The following is a 14,281-nucleotide window of genomic DNA, read 5'->3' on the forward strand; positions in this document are numbered from 1 at the left end:
AGCATGCATAAATCATTCTGCTTTCAATTGAGGTCTCTTGGGTTTCTTTTTTTTTTTTTTTTTGGCACACAATCTGACACTCATTCGTTTCTTTTGCATTATTGCTTTAAAATGGCAAAGAAACCTCTTAAATGGCCCTAAACATATTGATTACCCAGAGCTGTTAAGAAAAACTGACCGATTTTACCATTTCATCATGTATTTCTGTTTGACTGTGCCTCGTTTGAAGAAGACACCCGAGAGTTTCTCTATCCAGGCTTCCGTTTGTCTCCCAGAAGCCCTGACCCAGAGAGAGAGAGATTCTGATGAAGAGATCCATCTCCTTCCCCTTGCATGTGTCTTCCTCTCAGCGTTTTTGTCATATCTCTGATGCATCTTAAAAGCCAGTCCCATTTTCCTGCTATTTGCTTGAAGACGTAGATTGTTTTGGTAAATTGATCTGCCAAGAGTGTTATTATCTGCATTTGCCCTCTGTCTTTTCATGATTCTAAAAGTTTTGTAATGCGTTTTTTTTTTCCGGCTCTCTATCTCTCCTGTCTCATTCCCTCAGGAAATCTCTCCCCATGTGAAGTTTTCAACGACGTCTATAATTGAGGGGTGTGCTGTTAAACATGGTCAGCTTGCCACGTCTGTGAGTCTCAGGGTTTTTGTTATTGCCATTATATTGCAGCTGGTATTTGCTCCGTTCTTAAAGCTAGTGCTCTGCCTCATAGGCGCCTGGCTTTCTGAAACGGCCGCATGATGCTTCTGCCCATTATGGTGTGGAACAGAGCAATTATTTGTGATGCTATATGAAAAGAAGCACTGAGGTTTAAATGAAAATGATCAAACAAAGACTTTTTTTTAGATGTATGTAGGAGTATGAATGGTCTCCCTGTCAACCAAACTGTCTGTTGCCATCTGTGCCACTTTCTGCTGTTCTTCTAGTGGCCGCTCGCCCCCTTTCAGGATGTTCTTTTTACCATGCAGGTAATTACAGAGAATTGGCTTGTTTCTACTCAGACCGTCTGTGCTGATCAGCTAGACTTGACCGGTCCAATTTGTTTCTTCCATTAAAAGCTCACAGACCTCTAAGTCAGTTTAGATTCGCTGATTGAGTCTGTATCCTTCATGTCAAGTTTCTCAGACCCTCGTTAGACGGCTTCTGCTGTTGACTCTCTCGTCGGTCATGTTTCATGTGCAAGTCCTCCCCTTGTGGATGTCTCTAGTTCGGACTTGACTCGGCATTCTGTAAAGCGTTCTCGGCGTGATTTGCATGCATTTGAGCGGCGCTTGTTTCTTGTTTAATAAGCTACTTGTGGTGCTGGCTTTGTTGTTTCAAGGACATCTGGCTTTATCTCCCATTACCAACACCAGCCGAGCCACTAATCACATCAGACAAGCGCAACTCCTGCTTTAAAATGGCCTCTCTGTCCCTCCGTCCAAAGAAAAAGGAAAAAGAGAGAGGAGAGAAGAATAAAAGGAGAAAAAGCCACTTAGTTTAATTTCATTAAATCTCGACTCCTTAATCGTCAATCGCTATCAGGATTTACTTTTTTCTTCCTCTGCTTTTTAAAAATGACTTAATATGCCAGGATGTTCCAATTAGCATTTAAATTATCGTTGTTTTTTTATATCCATGCAAAGCCATTATCATATTAGGTTGAGACTGGCCATCAAATGCAATTAACATTTTTAAAAACGTATTTACCCAGGCAGCGCCTGCAGGAACAAAGTTATTGGGGCTCAGAATTATATTAGCTGAGATTAGAGTTATTGAAGTCATTTGCCTTCATAGCTGAGATTGGAACACTGAGGAAGGGTGTACATCAGGTTACACGTGTACATAACAAGGAAATTAGTGGATTAGCACGGTACGGACAGAAAGACGTTCGCAATATCACTACAATAAAGCATGACCTTATACTCTCTTCCTCTGGGATCTTCTTTTCCATTTTTGTTTCAAAGGTGAAGAGTGTCATTTCTGCATTGCTAGTGGCAACCGACAGAAAAATAGTGATTCTTTCCAAACACACAGAGGCCATGCATTAATATTAATATTTTTTTATAGTAAGGGATTTGAACAAACCCCTAACCCTAAGTATTAAACACTAATGTTTAACTGTGCTACAGACATGAATAGCCACCACACAACACCTTAGCAACCGTGTTGCAAAATGCAAATAAACATACAGAGCACCTTAGCAACCACCCATAATACCCCTTGACATTTTTTTCACAAAATGTAGTTATTTTTCTGTTGCCTCTGAGCTTCTGAAAGTTTTGAAATATATTGAAAATATTATTTTTGACCATATTTCATTTACAACTAGTGTTATTTTAATATCATTTACATACTATTGTAGTATTTCTTAATATTTTGATATAGCTTTTGTTTTTTCAATTTCATTTTAATTTGTTAACATTTTAGTTACATTTAGTTTTATGTGCATTTGTCATTTTTATTAGTTCTCGTTGTTATACTTCTATTTAGCTTCGAATTTTTTATATTTCTGTTTTAGTACTTTCATAAGGTTTTTTTTTTTACTTATTTCATCAGATATATATAATTTTATTTTTTCATCTTTATTTCATTACCAAAAACAATTTTGTGATAGATTTAGTTTTAATTTCAGTTAATGGTAGCACTGCAGCTATGAATTCTATTCAGTGAATATGTATTTTTTCCTATCCAGTCATGCGGTTGTTCCTCAGCTAAGCCCTGTATTGTGAGAACATGCCCTGCAGACTCGGAGAAGAAGAAGAAGCCAGACACACCGCCATCTTGTGGATATGAAAAGCCAATGGTGTCATCCCAAAACCACGCTCCTTCACCCTACACCCAAAGCAAGATGTGTCAACTGTCTGAGGAGGCCAGACAACGACTCAGCCACCTCAAACAAGGGCCCTACACATTTAAAAAAGAGACGCTCCCTCAGGCTCCATTCGTGTTGGGTCATACTGACTGATGAAACAATACAAGCAGAGTTTATTGTGTACATTTCATCTTTGATTAATGATCACAGTGACACGTTTCTAAAACAACAGTACATCCTGGGGTGCAAATATCAAAGCTGTCATGGCATAAAAGGCAGCTCTTGGATTTGTGTCTGATATCATCATGGCATTTTCTGTCACAGGCATTTTAAAAAAGTGGGTAGCATTTTCAAACAAATCCCCAGGCTACAATTAACCTCAGGCCATGATTAGCAAATTTTTCCCTCTTATTTCAGCAGATTAGCCCGCTCTGTTTATGTGTGTTTAAAGTTGGCAAACTTGTTTTGCATGAAAACCAAATAGCTTGTTTCATTAACTCGCTTGGTCACTTTACTATTTAAATGAAGTTTGAATGGACTAACTGATGTCTGAGGGTTACGTTTATACACAGACACCTGAGTCTGAGTAACTTCCCTCTGGAGTTTCTCTCCACACTTTCACCTTCCTAGAAAAGTGTTTAAGTCTGAAATGAAAGTCAATGGAGTGTTGATGCACGTCGCTTCACCTTCTAAATCAGATGAGCGAATATTTATTTTTTAATGGGCACTGTAGCTGATTGCATCTTCTGTTTGCAGGTTCTCCAAAGCCCAAACACGTCTCTGATGGAATCCTTCATGTGTCTTATATCTCTACTGAAAGAAGCCCCCTACATCTGCAATCACGGAGCTACACCACAGACCACACAGGTCACTGTAATATTTGTGTTTTTACATATCTATTTGTGGTATTTATTCATCCTCATGTTGCTCCAAATCTGTATGACTTTCTAAAAGAAAAAAAAATTGGGGGAGTACCGGCACTTCTTTTATTTTCACTTCCAGCACTGATCACAGGAATAAATTTGATTTTACAATATACTAAAATAGAAAACAGCTTAAAACACCAATAATAGTTCACAATAATTTACTGTTTTTACTCTATAAACTGTTTTACATTTGATCAAATAAATCCAGTCTTAGTGAGCATTTAACTTCTTTAAAACCTTTTTTTTTTAAGTCTTAAAGAAATCTTTAAAAAATCTTTATAAAAAATTTTTGAACAGTAGTGTACCTTCTATTTTGTTCTGCAGAAGAAAAAAAGTCAGGTTGGAGCGCCATGTCGGTGAGTAAATTATTTAGATTTTTAAATGAGATATCCTTTTAAATCCTTCTTTTAAAAATTTGATCCAATCCCTGATCATAAAGTGTTATCATATGTGTTTTTTGAGTGTTGTGAAGGATGCATTTTACCATTTTTTCTCACAAAACTTCTCTAGATCAATGTCCTCACATGTAGGTTACAAAATGTTTGCTTTGAACAAATTACAGTTCAATTAATTTATGGGAATCCTTGTCTTTTCTGACCGTGTTTTCTCCTCTATATCTTTGGGGCGGCGTCCATGCAGACACCCAGAATTTCTCAAAATAAATCCCCCAAAAATCATTCCACCTCCGAGATCAGAGTCCTGACCTGCTCATCCCTGAGAGAACGGTACATTTAACACAACTTATTCTGCAATTACACTGTTTGCTGCAAAGCAATTTAACACAGACTGCCCTTTGTTCTTGTCATCCTGTTCGATTTTGTCATTGGATTGATTTTTTTATTTTTTTATCAGGACCAACATACATAAGCATTATACTTACTTATGCTTCCATATGTTTATTATGTCATGCTTGTGCCAAAATCCATATTTTATGATATGCATTTTTCTCAAACCTACAAAGGTGCAGCGAGTGAAACTAGTGCTACCCCTTCGCCCCTTTCCTGTGAATTTCCAATTATGTGGTATTGACTAAATGAGCGGCTCATAAAAACAAAGCCCAGTAAACAGAGCATCTATTCCACAAATCCATATTGTGATCACACACAACAGACAAGATGAGTTTACTGCCTCACCTTTAAATGACAGAATCTGATGTTTGGTCATGTTTGTTCACTACTTATGAGAAGGGGGAAAAGCTTCTAAGAAAACCAGGGGAAATGCTATTCATTGGATTTCAGTGAGATCTAATGCGTTTGACCTGACGCACAGTTAAATAAATTCTGAGAGACCCTTGTCATTGATCTGAACATCGGCCGCGAAACCGGCAAATGTTTGTTTGTTTGTTTGCTAGTCTCTCTACCACCAGTGCCTTTCCCGCACGAGCATGAGCAAACATTTCAAATCAATAGACAATCTAAGTCTTGAGAGTAAATAGTGGGAAATGTGTGATACTATTCTGTCAATTGAAAGCATGACCGGAGTCACAGGCCCAGAGATTAAGGCTCGCTCCGCAGATTCAGCCAATGTGAGATCAGGCACGTCTTTTTGAGCTGCTGATGGGGGGAGTGAAAGAAAGATGGTTTCTAAAATTCAGACTGGCCCTCACTGGCCTTCTTATATGGTGATTATAAAGACCATCTTATGGCCCACGTGCGTTATTGCCATTAAAGATAAATAACCACAAGTGATGCATGACCTTCTTTACATATCTGCTGGTCTTTTTTTTGTCTTTTAATAAAAATTCGAATTAATAACCTTCTTCTATCTTTTTAACAAGCTCCGTGAATTAATAATATATTGCTAGTTTATACACGCACTGGTTTTGATATTGTAAACCCAAGGACATGGCTCAAACGTTTGAGTAATTCCTCATCTGAGCTTCTCTCTCGTGGCATATTTAGATACATAAAAAGAAAATATCAGCATTTGCTACAGGGCTGGAGATAAATGTATGTGTATTTGTGATTTAACTTCATGATTTAACTGGTCCGAATTTTTTTTTCAAGTCGTATTTCCCAAGATGACAGAGCTCCAATGTAAGGGCGACAGCACAGACTAGTGGCCTGAGCTGGGATTGTTGGTATTTGTATCAGTATAGATTGTGGTTTCTCTTTCATTTTTGTTCAACTAAATTTTTATTCTTAATTCTTAACTTTTTTTCTCACACACAAACACACACACACACACACACACACACACACACTTATTTATATATATATAAATAAGCAATACATGAAACAATCTGAAAAATAAAAATATATGTTTTAAATTGTGTATTTAAATGTTTTAAATTGTTTGTGTGTGTGTGTGTGTGTGTGTGTGTGTGTGTGTGTGTGTGTGTGTGTGTGTGTGTGTGTGTGTGTAGATATATACAGTTCAGACCAAACGTTTGGAAACATTACTATTTTTAATGTTTTTGAAAGAGGTTTCTTCTGCTTATCAAGCCTGCATTTATTTGATCAAAAATACAGAAAAAACAGTAATATTGTGAAATGTTATTACAACTTAAAATAATAGTTTTCTATTTGAATATACTTTTAAAAAATAATTTATTCCTGTGATGCAAAGCTGAATTTTCAGCATCATTACTCCAGCCTTCAGTGTCACATGTAACATCCAGTCTATCACATGATCATTTAGAAATCATTCTAATATTCTGATTTATTATGAGTGTTGGAAACAGTTCTGCTGTCTAATATATTTGATGAATAAAAGGTTAAAAAGAACTGCATTTATTCAAAAAAAAATTCTAATAATATATATTCTAATAATATATTTTATTTACTATCACTTTTTTATCAATTTAACACATCCTTGCTGAATAAAAGTATTGATTTTATTAAAAAAAAAAAATAAAATACTGACCAGTAGTGTATATTGTTATTACAAAATATTTATATTTTAAAAACATAGCTTCTTTCTCTTTTTTTTTTTACTTTTTATTAATCAAAGTATCCTAAAAAAAAGTATCACATGTTCTGAAAAAATATTAAGCAGCAGAACTGTTTCCAACTTTGATAATGAATCATCATATTAGAATGATTTCTAAAGGATCATGTGATAATGATCCTAAAAATTCAGCTTTGCATCACAGAAACAAAAGATAATTTAAAGTATAATAAATTTAAAAACAATTATTTTAAATTGTAATAATATATCACAATATTACATTTTTATCTGTATTTTTGATCAAATAAATGCAGGCTTGATGAGCAGAAGAAACTTCTTTCAGAAACATTAAAAATAGTAATGTTTCCAAACTTTTGGTCTGTACTGGGTATATATATATTATAATTTTTAAATAGTAATTTAATTATTTATATTATATTATGTAATTTATATATAGAATGTTATATATTTATATTATAAAATATCACATTAATTAAAAAAAGAAAATTAAAAAAAAGTCAATCATAATAGAATCATAATAATAAAAGAAATTATTAGTTTTTAGCTCATTTATTATAGTTGTTGCCTCTAACCAGTCGTTTGTAATTGATTTTCTTGTGAAATCCCAAGACTGCGTTGCTCATATTTGTTTAAAGACTTTGGTCCCTTTGATTTGTATTTTCAGTCCTGATGTTTTCCATTTCCTTCAGGGTCCAGAGTTCATCCAGTCCGTCACAGTCGGAGGAGATCTAGAAATGAGTGCAGAGAAGCTTCCTTTTGTACGTCTCGCCTGAGATCGAAACATCAATGCTGTCATTCTATGCGCACGTTAACCCATGCAGAAGCATTCTCAAAAACATTTGTTACGGCACATGTCAGTGTTTCAAACATCCTCCATTGATTCTGTCAGGCGCTCTGTATTCTTCACATCCATTGTGTCAGGATGTGCCACCACTGTCTTCCAGGAAGTGAACGAGGTAATCACCTTACGTGCTCATTCTTTCTCTGTTCGCTCGAGTCGTGAGTCGCTTAAACGCTTCACCACCCACGCTGTGTTTCACTGGAACACCCTGACGTGAAAGAAAAAAACAGAGTTCTAATTACTCTAAAGCTTCCCAAAATCCTCCCTAAGAGGAAAAAAGAGCACATGTACACTAGGATGGATGTCTGCAGGATGACGACTGTTACAGCCTCATCCTTTAAAGGACAGAAGAGAGAGAAGAGATGCCACAGTGGCACAGCTGGGTGCCAAGCGGTGCGTGCTCGAGAAGGGAACGGTGTAATCCATTCCAGAGTTAAAAAGAGAAAAGGAATGAAATGTATTTATTATTTCATAAGTTTGGGATTATTGGCAGTGCTACATATCTTTGTGTTAATTTCACCGTATTATAATTAAACATTGGTTTGTTGCATTATTTAGTGATGATGATTTGAATATCTTCATGACTGAAGTGTGTGTGTGTGTGTGTGTGTGTGTGTGTGTGTGTGTGTGTGTGTGTGTGTGTGTGTGTGTGTGTGTGTGTGTTAGGATGAAGAGCGTGAGGGAGAAGGGTATTCCTGCACAACCGGAGGCTGCAGTTTCAGGACTGCAGTTCTTGGACCACAGCGTTAGGACCCTAGTTTTTGTGTGACCGCGCCACCTACCGTACTGGATATGTATGGGCAAGAAATAGAGCAAGTAAAAGTTTTTAGGTTTTTGGGTATGTGGTTTGATGATAAGTTAACATGGAATGAACATATCAGAAGGGTAAATACCAAGTGTAAAAAGATACTAAATGTGATGAGATGCTTAACAGGGTCAGAATGGGGGGCAAGTAGGCCTGCTAGTAAAAATGTGTATATAGCATTGATAAGATCAGTATTAGATTACGGGTGCATTGCTTATAGATCGGCAGCAAAAACGGCATTAAAGAAGTTGGATGTGGTGCAAGCTCAAGCTCTAAGACTATGCTGTGGGGCTATAAAAACAACTCCTGTGGCTGCTCTTCAGGTTGAGATGGGGGAAATGCCATTGCACATTAGACGTAAGCAGTTAATGATGCACTACTGGATACATTTACAAGGGCATTCTGGGGATCGACATCCCACAACTAAGATACTTCTCCCATGTTGGGAGAGTGAAAGAGCTAAACGGGGATGCTTTGCATGGAGATGTGAAGAAATAGCTGAAGACATGACATTAAATCAAGGTGGATATATCCCGACAGTGCCATTATCAGTGAAACCACCTTGGTTGTTTCCTCCAGTGTCAGTAGATTTATATTTCCTGGAAAAAATGCAGGGTCAAAAAGGATTTGGAAATATAGCAGTACTGGTGGAAGATAGAATACAAACACTATATCAAACATATGTTCAAATATATAAGGATCCTAATACAGGGAAAGCAGGTTTTGGTTTTAGTATTTCTACATTACATGTTTCTGGTAAGAGAAGGACTTCAGATCATCTATCAGTGTATGCAGTTGAGATGTTGGCAATTGTAATAGCATTAGAGAAGGTAGAAGAATTACAAATTAAAAAAGTTATTATATGTAGGTGATTCATGCTCTGCATTAATGTCACTGCAGTCATTTACATCTAACAGCAGACAAGATATAGTAAATGAGATCTATGAAATATTGTATAGAATTAAAAATATGAACATGCAGGTAACATTTATGTGGATTCCGGCACACAGAGGGATTCAAGGAAATGAAGATGTGGATACATTAGCAAAACAGGCGCTGATGCAGGAGGAGGTCTTGTGTGTTCCACTCAGTAAGTCTGAAGCAAAAGGAATAATTAAACGAAACATCATTAAGGAGTGGCAGAACAGTTGGGATACAGGAAACACAGGGCGACATCTCTATATATTACAGCAAAATGTGGGTACAGGAAGGATAACCAGAAGAAACAATAAAGAGGAGAACATTTTGACAAGGCTAAGGGTAGGACATACTAGGCTTAATAAAACCTTTCACTTAATAAATAAGCACCCTTCAGGAGTATGTGAACACTGCCAAATAGAGGAGTCAGTCGAGCATGTAATTCTTCACTGTCAAAAATTCTATTGAGAGCGGGAAGTATTAAGAGAGGAAAGTAGAAAGTTTGATCAGGAAGAATTAAGTTTAAAAAATGTTTTTGATTTTGAAGTAGGGAAGTTATTCTGTTATTTGAGAGAAACTGGACTGATAAATAGAATTTAGGGACAGGAAATATTTTTAGTATTATTACTATTATTAGCTGTATTTATTTTTTTACTCGAGGGAAGGAAAACTCTGGCCCACACTCCAACATAGTAGGTGGCGGTAATGCACCATAATGCTGGTTGCCACCCGCCATTAAACGAAACAAAGAAGAAGAAGAAGTACCGTACTGGATCAACACTAATTAAAGATGGACGACGTGGACAGCAATCAGACTGTGAGTACCGATATTTAATTAAGTTTTATTTTATAACGTTTAAGCGGTGCGAAGTTTACATACTGAGAACTGCTAACTTTGAATTAATAATTAATTCCCACCAAATTAAGAATTTGTGAGCTAGTTTTTACTACGACGTTAATTCGTGGCCATGATTTCATAAATCCTTGTTGAGTTTTAATGACGAAGTATTATAAGTGAATCTACCCAGCACATTAATGAAACTTATCCGATGACAAGAGCATGGTTGATGTATGGTTTGTAAGATTTACCTGCAGCTTAATGTATTAGTGTGAATACTGGCTTAATAGTCGTTGTTACCATATTTATGTATAAAATATCTTTCATAATTGAACTGCGCTGACTGATGTGTTAGCCTGTTGTTTTGGCATTGTTTTGCAATGATGAATGAGGCATTTGGCAGTTTTAATAGCTTGTTACAATTTGGCCTAATCTGCAGGCCTACTCCACATACAGTCCATTGTTATCATGTGTTAGTTTCTGTCATGTTCTGCATGGCCAATATGAAGTGATTTTATGGATTTGGTTAGGCCCATTGTAGGACAGATAATTATAAAAAAGGCACTAGGGATATTTTCATTTTCTCAAAATATTCTAACAAGTAGGCACTCTCTTTTTCAAGATGCATATAACAATCCAAGAAGGGAGATCCCTACCTGAATTGAAGAGATGCACCACATGCTGCAAGGACAAGGATTTTCACTGCCCGTTCTGTAGTTTAGCTTTGTTCCACCCATCAAAGTTGAGCAAGATTAGAACCCATTTAGAGAGCCATTTCAATCGTGCAGTTATCGTGCAGACTCTCTCTCGAAAACTCCAACAGTGCGTAAGTGTTAAATTATATATATATATATATATATATATATATATATATATATATATATATATATATATATATATATATATATATTCTTGAATCATTCGTGTCTTATCTTGCCTCTCAACAACCTTTAAAATATCGGCTGTAATTGAGTGACTCCATACGCTGATTCCAACTTTAACTTACCTCATAATGAGCTAATTCACCTTAAGGCCTAAAAAAAAAAAAAAGTTTGGTTCCGGTTGGTTGTCAGTTGAGGTCATTGGTCGGTAGGGATTTTTTTTTTTTTTTTTAATTCATTTTTTTTTTTTTTCTCCAGTGGCAGTTTTACACACACACACACACACACGCGCGCGCGCTGATTTTAAATGTGTGTACCGGTACTTTTACGACAGTGATTCTGTATTCCCGTTTAAAGTCTGTTGTTGCCATAGACACGCAAAACGCACACACACACACAAAAAGCCTTCGCGGGAGTTTGACAGGCGATCTCATTGGAGATTAACATGGAGGATTTGAACTTGAAAAACGGAGTGTACAGACATCTTTTTGTAGTCAAACAACATTCTTTGTTATGTTCATTTATGTGGTTTATTTGATTTTGATGCTATAAATTAACTAGAAGCAAGAGACGATCAGTTAGTTTTAACTGATGATCTAACTTACAGCGATCTGTTCGACACATTCAAGAGCCACAAAACGGTATTTATTGTTTACATTTCTTTAAAAAATGACCACATTTGAAAGGTGAAATAACCAAATGAGACTTTGTTTCATATTAAAAGTAAGCTGGTAATGTTAATGTCCTGTCTGTCAGCATGTTGTCAGTGCCCTCTCTGTTCCGCGATATATTGTTGACTCCCCCGTGTTTCTCTTAATGTTACGATTTCCAAACCTTAAGTTATAGCTCACTTTAGGAATTGACAGTTAAAGGGTTTTGATGCAATACTTAATGGTTTTTAACGGATTACTTAAGTGTAAAACAGCATTTAAAGGAAACTGTAATTTAATTAACGATGTGTGAAAGACCGTTCTTCCACAGTCTCATAAAATAAATTTGGGTCGCACGTAAATTGACAGGGTCGGTCGGAAACCGGAACCAAACAAATTTTTTTTTTAGGCCTAAGGAGGTTAATCAATATACTGTATAATTCAAGAGACTAAGACTTTTAAGGTTCTCCATTTTTTACAATTGTTTTAATATTGATATACATTTTTAATTTATATTTTTGTGTAAATTCATGTTTAAATGTACAATTGTGACTCAAAGCACACTTAGTAATTAACCTCTGCTGCATTTTGAATCAAAAATCACATTTAAAAATAATGGCGCTGTCACGAAAAACTAGGGTCCTAGAACTGCGGTCCTGAAACTGCAGCCTCCGGTTGTGCAGGAACATACTATTGGTAGTGAGGAGGCGGAGGGGTTCAAACAGTTCATGTGTTTCCACTCACATGACTCCGTGATTGACAGCCTGCTGTCAAAGCACAGGTAAACATCGCCTCATTTCAAATTGTTTAGGATTTCTAGCCTAAATTAAAATTTAAAGAACCTTTTCTTTGGGTGATGTGAGTGTGTGTGTGTATACAGTCGTGGCCAAAAGTTTTGAGAATCACATAAATATTAGTTTTCAGAAAGTTTGCTGCTAAACTGCTTTTAGATCTTTGTTTCAGTTGTTTCTGTGATGTACTGAAATATAATTACAAGCACTTCATACGTTTCAAAGGCTTTTATCAACAATTACATGACATTTATGCAAAGAGTCAGTATTTGCAGTGTTGGCCCTTCTTTTTCAGGACCTCTGCAATTCGACTGGGCATGCTCTCAATCAACTTCTGGGCCAAATCCTGACTGATAGCAACCCATTCTTTCATAATCACTTCTTGGAGTTTGTCAGAATTAGTGGGTTTTTGTTTGTCCACCCGCCTCTTGAGGATTGACCACAAGTTCTCAATGGGATTAAGATCTTGGGAGTTTCCAGGCCATGGACCCAAAATTTCAACATTCTGGTCCCCGAGCCACTTAGTTATCACTTTTGCCTTATGGCACGGTGCTCCATCGTGCTGGAAAATGCATTGTTCTTCACCAAACTGTTGTTGGATTGTTGGAAGAACTTGCTGTTGGAGGGTGTTTTGGTACCATTCTTTATTCATGGCTGTGTTTTTGAGCAGAATTGTGAGTGAGCCCACTCCCTTGGATGAAAAGCAACCCCACACATGAATGGTGTCAGGATGCTTTACTGTTGGCATGACACAGGACTGATGGTAGCGCTCACCTTTTCTTCTCCGGACAAGCCTTTTTCCAGATGCCCCAAACAATCGGAAAGGGGCTTCATCGGAGAATATGACTTTGCCCCAGTCCTCAGCAGTCCATTCACTATACTTTCTCCAGAAGATCAATCTGTCCCTGATGTTTTTTTTTGGAGAGAAGTGGCTTCTTTGCTGCCCTTCTTGACACCAGGCCATCTTCCAAAAGTCTTGGCCTCACTGTGCGTGCAGATGCGCTCACACCTGCCTGCTGCCATTCCTGAGCAAGCTCTGCACTGGTGGCACTCCGATCCCGCAGCTGAATCCTCTTTAGGAGACGATCCTGGCGCTTGCTGGACTTTCTTGGACGCCCTGAAGCCTTCTTTACAAGAATTGAACCTCTTTCCTTGAAGTTCTTGATGATCCTATAAATTGTTGATTTAGGTGCAATCTTAGTAGCCACAATATCCTTGCCTGTGAAGCCATTTTTATGCAACGCAATGATGGCTGCACGCATTTCTTTGCAGGTCACCATGGATAACAATGGAAGAACAATGATTTCAAGCATCACCCTCCTTTTAACATGTCAAGTCTGCCATTCTAACCCAATCAGCCTGACATAATGATCTCCAGCCTTGTGCTCGTCAACATTCTCACCAAGACGTTAACAAGAAATCATCTCAGCAGGTCCTTTAATGATAGCAATGAAATGCAGTGGAAATTATATATATATATAAATAAAATGTAATGTTACAAAATATTATGGTATGTTTTCCACATGTAACGTTTATAAATCAACACATAATCAATGGAACATAATGTCATATTGTCCTGAGAGTGAGACTTGTATACTATTAACGAGTTATGGATAAATAATTGAATTTAATGTTTAGCCATTTCCTGCTAGCCTTGAAAATGTGAGCTTGTCATAGTTAAGGTTGCAGTGGAACATGCAGTTATAAACTTTTATCTGACATTCCATAAACATTGTGTCCTATCCATACTGCAGGCTTATCCACCTGTTCATTTAGACAATGGAACATTCTGGACTAACAGAGCGGCTGCATACACAGGAAAGCCCCCGAGAGCTTTGTTTGAGGACAGTCTGAGAAAGATCTACAAGAAACTCTACAGAAACTCATCAGAGCCAGGACAAAGCACCTGAACATGACGACCATGGA

At 36.9% G+C, this 14,281-nt stretch overlaps 1 pseudogene; it reads left to right on the forward strand.

The window, feature by feature from the left end:
* Positions 1-207: 207 nt before the first annotated feature.
* LOC132114589 (spermatogenesis-associated protein 6-like) lies at positions 208-14,265 on the forward strand (annotated as a pseudogene).
* Positions 14,266-14,281: the final 16 nt, after the last annotated feature.

The sequence above is a fragment of the Carassius carassius genome, chromosome 34 (genome assembly GCF_963082965.1).
Source record: "Carassius carassius chromosome 34, fCarCar2.1, whole genome shotgun sequence".
Classification (NCBI taxonomy): domain Eukaryota; kingdom Metazoa; phylum Chordata; class Actinopteri; order Cypriniformes; family Cyprinidae; genus Carassius; species Carassius carassius.